Genomic DNA, 12,085 nt, shown 5'->3' on the forward strand with positions numbered 1-12,085 from the left:
TTTCCACCTGAAATACTAGGAAACATATTTACAGAGAAATCACATTTGATTTGTCATGTCTATCTTAAATGAGAGGAAAGCACAGGCACATAAATATTGGAAAGTGAGGTTTATGCAATGCAGTAGGTTCTCAACTGTTTTCCCTGAATCATAATCGAACATCCTATGCTCCTCTTCACCAAATATGATATGAACTAGCTAAAGCATTCACTTGTAATAGAATCTGCTTTATTTCAGCAACAATGATTAACCTGCCTATTTGGACAGCTGCTGCAGTAAATTCAGGAGACTGACAGGGCTGAAGACACCAGCACATCCGCAGATGAAACTTCAGTCAGTTAATCAAGGTTTATTAACTGTCATGTGCAATAAACCAGTTGGCATGTTGTTCAAAAAAATACAGACAATAAAAAAATTCTTGTTTCCCCTTATTAAATGATTATATTAGGAAATATATCATAGCAATAGGGGTTTTACATATCTGGGAATATATTAAAATATGTTTTTAAGAATATCAAGCATTCTCAAAAAATTATGAACATAAAAATATTAAAAATAATTCAATTAACATTCTATAACTTGTTCTCCCTCAATAAATTAGGAATATATGTTTGATCAGATATTAGATATAATATATTGATTAAATATTATATGTTTTGTTGTTTGTTTAGTCATAAGTCATATCTGACTGTTTTGCAATTCCATGGACTGTAACCCTCCATGCTCCTCTGTCCATGGGTTTTCCCAGGTAAGAATGTCAGAATGGGTTGCCATTTACTTCTCCAGGGAATATTATATATTAGGAATATTTATATATACATATATAGTTACTTATTATGTTAAATGATATACACCTATTCATATTTTATATGCAACATTTATTGTATATCCTTAAAATATTATCACACAATATATAATAATAATACCATATTCATATATAGAAATATTGAGGGGTAAGTATCCTGAAGGAAATGATGAACTAGCATTTGAAGAGGCAATGAATATAAATTATTAGGGATATATTTTCCCAAAGGTCATCATATAAACACCATTTTTGTCTCTTTTTAAATTAATTCTTACTGGACCAACAGTTATAGTTATATTACAAATTACAATGTTGTATTAAGCTCTGCTGTATAGCAAAGTGAATCAGCTATATGTGTGTATATGTATGCATGTACGAAAGCAACGGCACCCCACTCCAGTACTCTTGCCTGGAAAATCCATGGATGGAGGAGCCTGATAGGCTGCACTCCATGGGGTCGCTAAGAGTCGGACACGACTGAGCGACTTCACTTTCACTTTTCACTTTCATGCATTGGAGAAGGAAATGGCAACCCACTCCAGTGTTCTTGCCTGGAGAATCCCAGGGACGGGGGAGCCTGCTGGGCTGCTGTCTATGAGGTCGCACAGAGTTGGACACGACTGAAGTGACTTAGCAGTAGCAGCAGCATGTGTGTGTATATAGTGTGTGTGTGTGTGTGTATATATATATACACACATATATATTTCCTCTTTTTTTGGATTTTCTTCCCATTATGGGTCACCAAAGAGCATTGAATAGAGTTTCCTGTGCTCTACAGTAGGTTCTCAGTATCTATATATTGGAGAAGGAAATGGCAACCCACTCCAGTACTCTTGCCTGGAAAATTTCATGGACTGAGGATCCTGGTATGCTACAGTCCATGGGGTCACAAAGAGTCAGACTTGACTTGCCAATCCCGATCTCCCAGTTCATCCCACTTCTCTTGTCCCCTTGGTATCCATAAATTTGTTCTCTATGTCTGTGTGTCTATTTCTGCTTTGCAAATAAGTTCATCTGTATCATTTTTATAGATTTCACATATATATATATATATATATATCTGTTTTTCTGATCTACTTCACTCTATATGACAGTCTCTTGGTCCATTCACTTCTATGCAAATGGCACAATTTAGTTTCTTTTTATGATTGAGAAATATCTGGATAGTAACAGCTTATTTTGAAGGTAAAGAGAAAGTAAAGTCCAGTGCTGTAAAGAACAATATTGTATAGGAACCTGGAATGTTAGGTCCATGAATCAAGGTAAATTGGAAGTGGTCAAACAGGAGGTGGCAAGAGTGAACATCGACATTTTAGGAATCAGTGAACTAAAATGGCCCAGAATGGGCAAATGTAATTCAGATGACCACCATTATCTATTAACGTGGGCAAGAATCCATTAGAAGAAACTGAGTAGCCCTCATAGTCAACAAGAGTCTGAAATGCAGTACTTGGGTGCAATCTCAAAAACAACAGAATGATTTCGGTTCATTTCCAAGGCAAACCATTTGGTACCAGAGTAATTCAAGCCTATCCCCCAACCGCTGATGCCAAAGAAGCTTAAGTTGACCGGTTCTATGAAGACTTACAAGAACTTCTATAACTCATATCAAAAAAAAGATGTCCTTTTCATCATAGAAGATTGGAATGCAAAGCAGGAAATCAAGAGATACCTGGAGTTACAGGCAAGTCTGACCCTGAAGTACAAAATGAAGCAGGGCAAAGGCTAAAAGTTTTGTCAAGAGAACACACTAGTCATAACAAACATCCTTTTCCAACACAACAGATGAGTTTATACATGGACATCACCAGATGTTCAATACCAAAATTAGATTAATTATATTCTTTGCAGCCAAAGATGGAGAAGCTCTAGACAGTCAGTGAAAACAAGACTGAAAGCTCAGATCATCTGATTGTGGCTCAGATCATGAACTCCTTATTGCCAAATTCAGACTTAAATTGAAGAGTCAGGAAAACCACTAGGCCATTCAGGTATGACCTAAATCAAATCCCTTATTATTACACAGTGGAAGTGGCAAATAGATTCAAGGGATTAGATTGAGTAGATAGAATGCCTGAAGAACTATCGACAGAGGTTCATAACACTGTACAAGAGGCAGTGACCAAAACAATCCCAAAGAAAATGAATTACAAGAAGGAAAAGTAGTTGTCTGATGAAGCTTTACAAGTAGCTGAGGAAGAAGAGAAGCAAAAAGTAGGGGAGAAAGGGAGGGATATATCCAATTGAATGCAGAGTTCCACAGAATAACAAGGAGAGATAAGAAAGACTTTTTAAGTGAACAATGCAATGAGGTAGAGGAAAAAAATAGAATAGGAAAGACTGGAGATCTCTTCAAGGAAATTAAGAGAGAGCAAGGGAATATTTCATGCAAAGATGGGGACCATATAGGACAGAAATTATAAGGACCTAACAGAGGCAGAGAGGTTAAGAAGAACTGGCAAGAATACACAGAACTATACAAAAAAGGTGTTAATGACCAGGATAACCACGGTGGTATGTATGCTCACTCACCTAGAGCCAGACATCCTGGAGTGTCAAGTCAAATGGGCCTTAGGAAGCATTACAACAAACAAAGCCAGTGGAAGTGATGGAATTCCAGCTTAACTATTTCAAATCCTAAAAGATGATGCTGCAAGAGTGCTCCACTCAATATGCCAACAAATTTGGAAAAGTCAGCAGTGGCCATAGGACTGGAAAAAGTCAACTTTCATTCCAATCCTGAAGAAGGGCAAAGCCAAAGAATGCACAAACTACCTCACAATTGTGCTTATTTCACATGCTGTCAAGGTAATGTTCAAAATTCAACTTAGGCTTCAACAATATGTGTACCAAGAACTTCAAGATGTACAAGCTGGATTTAGAAAATGCAGAAGAACCAAACACCAAATTGCTGACATTTTTTTGGGGGGGTCATAGAAAAAGCAAGGGAATTCTTTAAAAAATCTATTTCAGCTTGAATGACTATGCTGAAGCCTTTAACTGTGTGGATCACAACAAACTGGAAAATTCTTGAGATGGCAATACCAGACCACCTTACCTATCTCCTAAGAAACTGTATGTGGGTCAAGAAGCAACAGTTAGAACCTTACATGGAAAAAATGACTGGGACAAAACTGGAAAAGGAGTATGTCAAGGCTGTATATTGTCACCCTGTTTAACTTATTAAGCCCAGAAAAATGCTGGGCTGGATGAATCACAAGCCAGAATCAAGATTTCTAGGAGAAATATCAATAACCATGGGGCGTCCCTAGTGGCTCAGACAGTAAAGTGTCTGTCTACAATGCAGGAGACCTGGGTTTGGTCCATGGGTTAGGAAGATCCCCTAGAGAAGGAAATGGCAGCCCACTCCAGTATTCTTGCCTGGAGAATCCCATGGATCACAGAGCCTAGTAGGGCTCCATGGGGTCGCAAAGAGTCAGACATGAATGTGCAACTTCACTTTCACTTTTTCAGATGCAGATAATACTACTCTAATGGAGTAAAGTGAAGAGGAACCAAAGAGCATCTTGATGAGTGTGAAAGAGGAGAGTGAAAAAGCTGGTTTAAAACTCAACATTCAAAAAACTTAGATGATGGCATCTAGTCCCATCAGTTCAGTTCAGTTCAGTTCAGTCGCTCAGTCATGTCCGACTCTTTGCAACCCCATGAATCGCAGCACGCCAGGCCTCCCTGTCCATCACCAACTCCCGGAGTTCACTCAGACTCATGTCCATCAAGTCAGTGATGCCATCCAGCCGTCTCATCCTCTGTCGTCCCCTTCTCCTCCTGCCCCCAATCCCTCTCAGCATCAGAGTCTTTTCCAATGAGTCAACTCTTTGCATGAAGTGGCCAAAGTACTGGAGTTTCAGCTTTAGCATCATTCCTTCCAAAGAAACCCCAGGGCTGATCTCCTTCAGAATGGACTAATTGGATCTCCTTGCAGTCCAAGGGACTCTCAAGAGTCTTCTCCAACACCACAGTTCAAAAGCATCAATTCTTCAGTGCTGAGCTTTTTTCACAGTCCAACTCTCACATCCATACATGCCTACTGGAAAAACCATTGCCTTGACTAGACAGACCTTAGTTGGCAAAGTAATGTCTCTGCTTTTGAATATGCTATCTAGGTTGGTCATAACTTTTCTTCCAAGGAGTAAGCGTCTTTTAATTTCCTGGCTGCAGTCACCATCTGCAGTGATTTTGGAGCCCCAAAAAATAAAGTCTGTCACTGTTTCCACTGTTTCCCCATCTATTTCCCATGAAGTGATGGGACCAGATGCCATGATCTTCATTTTCTGAATGTTGAGCTTTAAGCCAACTTTTTCACTCTCCACTTTCACTTTCATCAAGAGGCTTTTTAATTCCTCTTCACTTTCTGCCATAAGGGTGGTGTCATCTGCATATCTGAGGTTATTGATATTTCTCCTGGCAATCTTGATTCCAGCTTGTGCGTCTTCCAACCCAGCGTTTCTCATGATGTACTCTGCATAAAAGTTAAATAAGCAGGGTGACAATATACAGCCTTGACGTACTCCTTTTCCTATTTGGAACCAGTCTGTTGTTCCATGTCCAGTTCTAACTGTTGCTTCCTGACCTGCATACAAATTTCTCAAGAGGCAGGTCAGGTGGTCTGGTATTCCCATCTCTTTCAGAATTTTCCACAGTTTATTGTGATCCACACAGTCAAAGGCTTTGGCATAGTCAATAAAGCAGACATAGATGTTTTTCTGGAACACTCTTGCAGGGGGAAAAGTGGAAACAGTGACAGATTTCATTCTGGGGGACTCCAAAATCACTGCTGACAGTGACTGTAGCCATGAAATTAAAAGCAGCTTACTCCTTGGTAAGAAAGCTATGACAAAATTAGACAACACATTAAAAGGCAAAGACATCATTTTATTGACAAAGTTCTATATAGTCAAAGCTATGGTTTTTCCATTAGTCATGTACAGATGTGAGAGTTGGACCATAAAGAAGGCTAAGTGCCAAAGAATTGATGCTTTCAAACTGTGGTGTTGGAGAAGTCTCTTGAAGTCCCTTGGACAGCAAGAAGATCAAACCAGTCAATCCTAAAGGAAATCAACCCTGAATATCCATTGGAAGGATTGAGGCTGAAGCTGAAACTCCAATACTTTGGCTACCTGATGTGAAGTGCTGATTCACTAGAAAATACCCTGATGGGAAAGATTGAAGGCAAAAGAACAGGTCAGCAGAGGATTAGATGGTTAGATAGCCTCACTGACTCAATGAACATGAACAAACTCCCAGAGATACTGAATACCAGAGATACTGGCATACTGCTGTCCATGGGGTTGCAAATAGTAGGATGTGACTTAGTGACTGAACAGGGGTAGAGGAGTAAGGAAGTGAAACCAGAGAAGACAAAGTACAAAGTGAACACTGTCAATTGGCTCTTTGACCTTTCTTTTATTGGGGAATTTAGGAGCCCAGTCTATGACACCTTATTCCAAACTATCCCCCCTGAATGGCAAGGAAGTGGGACATCCTACTTCCATCCTCTCCGACTGTCACAGGACTCTCATTGATTCAGAGCTGTTCCTAGGTGTTTTCAAGTTCTTAGCATTCCCAATGTGCCATAATGGTGGCAAAGTGGACTCGAGAGTGTCAAAGAAGTCTCTTGCAACATGAAAAACCTTCAGCAATAAAATGTTTATTATGGGAGTTGGAAGTGAGACCTGAAGATTCTCAAGATTCAGGGTGAGAGGATAAGGATCTGCTACACTGCACGGATCCACATGTGCCAGTACATCCTGGCATTGATACCTCCAGAATGGTAACTTCTCACAGTTCTTCATTAAGAGAAAAAAAAAAAAAAAAAAGGAAGTAGAGAAGAAGGCAAGGGAGGAGAGGATTGATGCAGGTGGCAATCATATTATGGCTGGTTGAAATCTTGTTGTATCTCCTGGTGGAAGTATCCACCTTGGGAATAGGGGACTGTAGCCTGGTAAACCTAACAGTGCTGATGGGAATTACAAGTTGACCAGTTGGGTCACTAGGGGACAGGGTGGTAGGGGGCCACTTCTAGATCCATGCTTTGTGACCTGGATAATTGTTATACATACATGGACCTACATGGGATACAGCACCATGAAATGATGAACTTGAAATGCATCAGTTCAAACTTCAGGGTGCCTGTTTGTGTGTGTTCAGTTGCTTGGTCCTGTCCGACTGTTTGTGACCCCGTGGACTGTAGCCTGCCTGGCTCCTCTAACCATGGGATATCCCAAGCAAGAATACTGGAATAGGTTGCAATTTTCTACTCCAGGGGATCTTCCCAATTCAGGGATTGAAGCTCCATCTCCTGAGATGCCTGCATTGGCAGGCATATTCTTTACCACTGAGCCACCTGGAAAGCCCTAAACTGCAAGGTGTCTTCCCTCAATTGGCACATTCTATGATGCTGAGAACTACTAGAATATGACCATGTTAATTTGCCAACTGTCCACCTCCCTGTCAGTGAAGGTTCTTTTTCTATTTTTTTTTTTCCTGTGTATAAAGGACAACGTTATATGAGATCATAAGTGAGTGAAGCCACTTCAGTCGTGCCTGACTCTGTGCGACCCCATAGACGGCAGCCCAACAGGCTCCCCTGTCCATGGGATTCTCCAGGCAAGAACACTGGAGTGGGTTGCCATTTCCTTCTCCAATGCATGAAAGTGAAAGTGAAGTCACTCAGTCGTGTCCAACTCTCTGTGACCCCATGGACCGCAGCCTTCCAGGCTCCTCCATCCATGAGATTTTCCAGGCAAGAGTACTGGAGTGGGGTGCCATTGCCTTCTCCGATGAGATCATAAGAGTATGATAAGTAAGGCACTCTATAAACTCTTGGATGTTGGTGCTATACTTAGGGACTCTAGTCGAGAAAGGCAAAACCAAACCCAGAAACTGTTAACATATGTCAAAATGAATTCTCAACTCTAGTAAGGAATGGATTTAATGCAGTTAACTTGTCACCAAGGATTTGAAAGTCAAACGGAAGTAAAAGCTAGAGAAGTCTCACTGAGAAAGCTTTTTCCACTGAGGTGTCCAAAATAACCATCCCTGATCACAATGGCTAGAGCATTATTGATCCATTTTTCAGGTACTTGGACAGCTGAACACAGAGTCTGGATGACCCCTCCTGGATAGTTTTGAGGGTCTCCTCAGGGAGCAGTCCTCCCTGACATGAGATGACGTATCTCTGTCTTCAATTCCATAGGACCATCCACATGTTTCCCAGCCAGGCTATGTAATCTCTAATTTCTAGTAGTCTTCCTGGCCTCTGACCAGTATGCCAAGATGATCGGAACTCCTTAGGAGTTCTCTCAGGCTGCTCTCCCTCCAAAGTTGATGTCTGGGTGCACTGGTCATAGCTCTATCTACTGGGAAGTTTACCCCTCATCACAGATTTGGAGGACTACCTCTTTGTGATACTCTGAGCATTCATGCACCATTTTTTTCTTGTACCTTAAGATTGAACAATGTCATTCATGAACCAGGAAATTTTTTTCCTACTTTTCCATCCTCTGGTCATTCATAACATATTATAGGGCCATAGTATGATCTAAAAAGTAGATGCAATAGAGGCTAGTGACATAGGAACATGAGTCACCTAATCTAACTTGTGTCCACTGGACTGTCTCAGGACCAAATATGTATGCACTATTTCACTTGTGTAATGAGTTGATGCTCTGTCAGTCAAGCCTTATGACTTGACTTTCATATTCAGCTAAGGATGGGAGACTTCAAATGCAGAATTATTGTTTGGTCTCATACTTGTGCTTTCAGTCTCTACTAGATTCCAGTAGCATTTCAGGATCTACTTTTTTACATGAGGAATAATTTTTGCCACTGCAGGCATGGTCTTCTTTCAGGAACATTAAAAAATTTATATTAACTATAGTTCAGTTCTTCTGAGGAGTGTAGGATTTCAAAACCTCCAACAAGACATTCCTGTCTCATGATCACCTATAGCAACTTGAGATCTCCTGGGTCATAAGGTCTAATTGATAAGGCAACAGATATTATAGTCTGGATCTGCTGCAAAACCCTTTTTCTCCTGTACTCATTCAGAGCACACAACTTTTCAAGGCAGTAATACATAGTTTAAAGCTATCTTCTCAAGTGTGGTATATGCAGTCCTCAGAATTCAAAGAAATTTACAAGTGCTAGACCTTTTTGCAACAGATGCAAGCTTGTTCTTTGTTTTGGAAATAAATACTTGTTATTTTGAAAATTGTGATATGATTGAGACCTTAACACTAAATCGTGTAAATCTACCAAAGATGGCATTAATCTCTGCCATCTGCCTGGATGTAATATCGCTTCTAATTTGTTACCATGACCTAGGTAGAGGAATATAATACTAGGACCTTCACTTGGATCTTCTGTTTTGTTCTTATTTAACACATCTTGGAATAAATGGGAAGATTCTTACAACTCTAAGTCTCTCCATCCCAATTACAGACTAAAGAAAGTGGAGAACTGAACTTAGGGTTGATGACCCAATGGACTCTTTGAGAGATTAACTTGAACCAGAGAGTCACATATCTCCTAGGCTCCATAAACTCCTACAGTACAAAGGGAGATGATAGTGTTTTAAAAAGAGTACCAGGGGATTCATTTAAAATTATTAGTGCAGAGATTTATACTTGCAACTTGGTTTATTTCTGACTTGTGGCCATGAGACTATAGTATACTATATAAAATATCTATCAATGCTTCAAAGCTGCTGCTGCTGCTGCTGCTAAGTCACTTCAGTCGTGTCCAACTAACTCTGTTCGACCCCATAGACGGCAGCCCAACAGGGTCTCCTGTCCCCGGGATTCTCCAGGCAAGAACACTGCAGTGGGTTGCCATTTCTTTCTCCAGTGCATGAAAGTGAAAAGTGAAAGTGAAGTTGCTCAGTCGTGTCCAACCCTCAGCGACCCCCTGGACTGCAGCCTACCCGATCCTCTGTCCATGGGATTTTCCAGGCAAGAGTACTGGAGTGGGTTTCCATTGCCTTCTCCGGCTTCAAAGCTAATTGGATGCAAATCAAGACAGGAAAGGGAATTCACAGTAAGACACTTGACTAATACCTCTAAATGAGCTATTATACCCAAAAATCACTGGGGAATTTTCTGTACACATACACAGAAACTACAATCACTATTCTAGATAATTGGCTGGGACTCATTTATAATCATCAATAACAATTACATTGTAGGAACTGGAATAGTAGTATATTTACTAGTGGTATATATAATAGTGGGAATTTCCAGGTGGTTCAGTGGTACAAAATCGGCCTGCCAGTGCAGGATATACAGGAGAAATGGGTTCAATACCTGGGTCAGAAAGATTCCCTGGAGGAGGAAATGGCAACCCTCTCCAGTATTCTTACCAGGAATAAATTCATGTATAGAGGAGCCTGGTGGGCTATGCTCCATAGGGCCGCAAAGAGTTGGTCACAACTGAGCACACACACATCTATGTAATAGTATAATATATTCAGGTTAATACACACATGAAAGTGAAAGTCAATCAGTTTTGTCCGACTCTTTGCAACCCCATGGACTGTAGCATGCCAGACTCCTCTGTTCATTGAATTTTTCAGGCCAGAATACTGGAGTGAGTCCATTCACTTCTCCAGGGGATCTTCCCAACCCAGGGATTGAACCCAGGTCTCCTGCATTACAGGCAGATTCTTTACCATCTGAGCCACCAGGGAAGCCCACAGTAGAAGTTATATTTTGAATGGTTATAGAACTAAAAATCACAGATTTTAATATAGTCATCTGCTGGGGTCCAGCCCCGGCTGATCCAGGGTATTCGAAGGAGAGATGGCTTAGGCAACCTATTCAAATGTTAATTAGAGATATAAAGAGAAATAGAATGAGGATAGCTCAGTAGGAAAATTCAGTTGAGAAAAGAAGCTGAGTAGCTTGGTTTACACGGAAAATCAATATAACCCGTGATACCAGGTTAGCTCTGACCACGGAGGCCGCAGGCACCCTCTCGAATAGCGGAAGGTGCCCCATCTTAGACACCTTCTCAAGTGGGTCTTAGAAGCCCAGGCAAATAAATGGTCGCAGAGGATATCCGCGCTCCAGATGGACACTCAGCTGAAAATTGAGGGGAAGAATGACATGGGGAGACCAAGCGTTGGTGAGCAAGGCCCATAGCTTTATTTTCAACAGGGGCTTTTATACCCTAAGTTACACATAGAGGATAATAGGGGATGTAAAATCAGCAGTCTTTGATGCTTATCAAAAACCAGGGTTTCTTTCCTGCAAATTTATCATATACAAATGGTTTAGGTGATTTACATCATCTTCTGGCCAGAAGGCCTATTAATATTTTATGACTCTTGACAAAGACTTATCAACGAAGACTTATTTTCTCTAAGAGTAATTATTTTAAGGTTTGGCGCCATCTTTCGAAGATAAAATTGCATTCCTATAGGGCGGATGTGTAATGGGTCTTACAAAGGAAAGAATTTATTACCTTAAGGGTCTAAAGTTACTAACACCAAGGCCACTACTTATTTTTTCTACATAGCAACTATATTAATTAATACACATTCAAGGATACAATTCAAGGGATGTGGAAACTTGGCAACAAACATTGGCTTATTAATGAAATCTTTTACTAGTTTTATTCTGACAGTTTCTAACTCTCTGAGAGGCTCTAAGCTATTTGAATATCTTAGGCTTCCCGTGCCTCTTGAGGCTGGGAGACTGTAAACAATCGTATGCATAGCTGTAGGTGTCCGGGTAAACTTGTCAGGTGAGTTAGAGAGCCATCTGAGGGGTTTGGATTTAAACACTCCTAATTGCCCAGAACTTTATTAATTGGAGCTGTAAGTTAACTCTGTGTCAGAGAGAGCGAGATGGTGGTGGTGGTGGGGGACAGCCCCCAGTAAAGTCAGAGGTGAGAGCACAAAGCAATGAAGTAGGCAGACTCTGTTTTTTTGCGGGTAGATGCTCGAGAATATCCGGGGGCACTCCCGAGGCTCGATGCCTCCTTTGCGTATGCCGAGCCTCCTTCCTCATGACATTTGTCACGAGTGGAATGTCTCTCGCCGGCTCCCGGCAGTCATCAAAATCTGTTTATCTGTAAGTGAGAACAGTATCTAAAATATTACAATCCCTCAACTTGGACTCCTCCCTGATTTTACACAGAGATCAGAATTTATATTCCTTAGAGAATACTGTTATTGAGCTACCAATTGTACATAGTACTAGCTTTCGCAGAATCAGAATAAAAGGAAAAATGCAATGTGAAAGGAAGTGCCTCCTATTA

At 40.7% G+C, this 12,085-nt stretch overlaps 2 long non-coding RNA genes across 5 annotated transcripts in view; one reads left to right on the top strand and one right to left on the bottom strand.

Annotated features, from left to right (window-relative positions):
* LOC123328974 overlaps positions 1-397 on the top strand; it is a 144,554-nt gene extending 144,157 nt beyond the window's left edge. Inside the window, exon 3 of the long non-coding RNA XR_006544029.2 lies at positions 238-397. This is a non-coding gene — a long non-coding RNA (uncharacterized LOC123328974). The remainder of the gene's footprint in view (positions 1-237) is intronic.
* Positions 1-12,085, bottom strand: part of LOC123328973 — a 104,561-nt gene that overhangs the window by 59,866 nt on the left and 32,610 nt on the right. Inside the window, exon 3 of one of the 4 annotated variants that reach the window (XR_006544024.2) lies at positions 9,774-9,823. The exons of 2 other annotated variants lie outside the window; for them this stretch is intronic. This is a non-coding gene — a long non-coding RNA (uncharacterized LOC123328973). Of the gene's footprint in view, positions 1-9,773; positions 9,824-11,757; positions 11,897-12,085 lie in introns of those variants that run through there. One more of the 4 variants, XR_006544021.2, reaches the window with a different exon arrangement.

Source organism: Bubalus bubalis, chromosome 13, assembly GCF_019923935.1.
Source record: "Bubalus bubalis isolate 160015118507 breed Murrah chromosome 13, NDDB_SH_1, whole genome shotgun sequence".
Classification (NCBI taxonomy): Eukaryota; Metazoa; Chordata; class Mammalia; order Artiodactyla; family Bovidae; genus Bubalus; species Bubalus bubalis.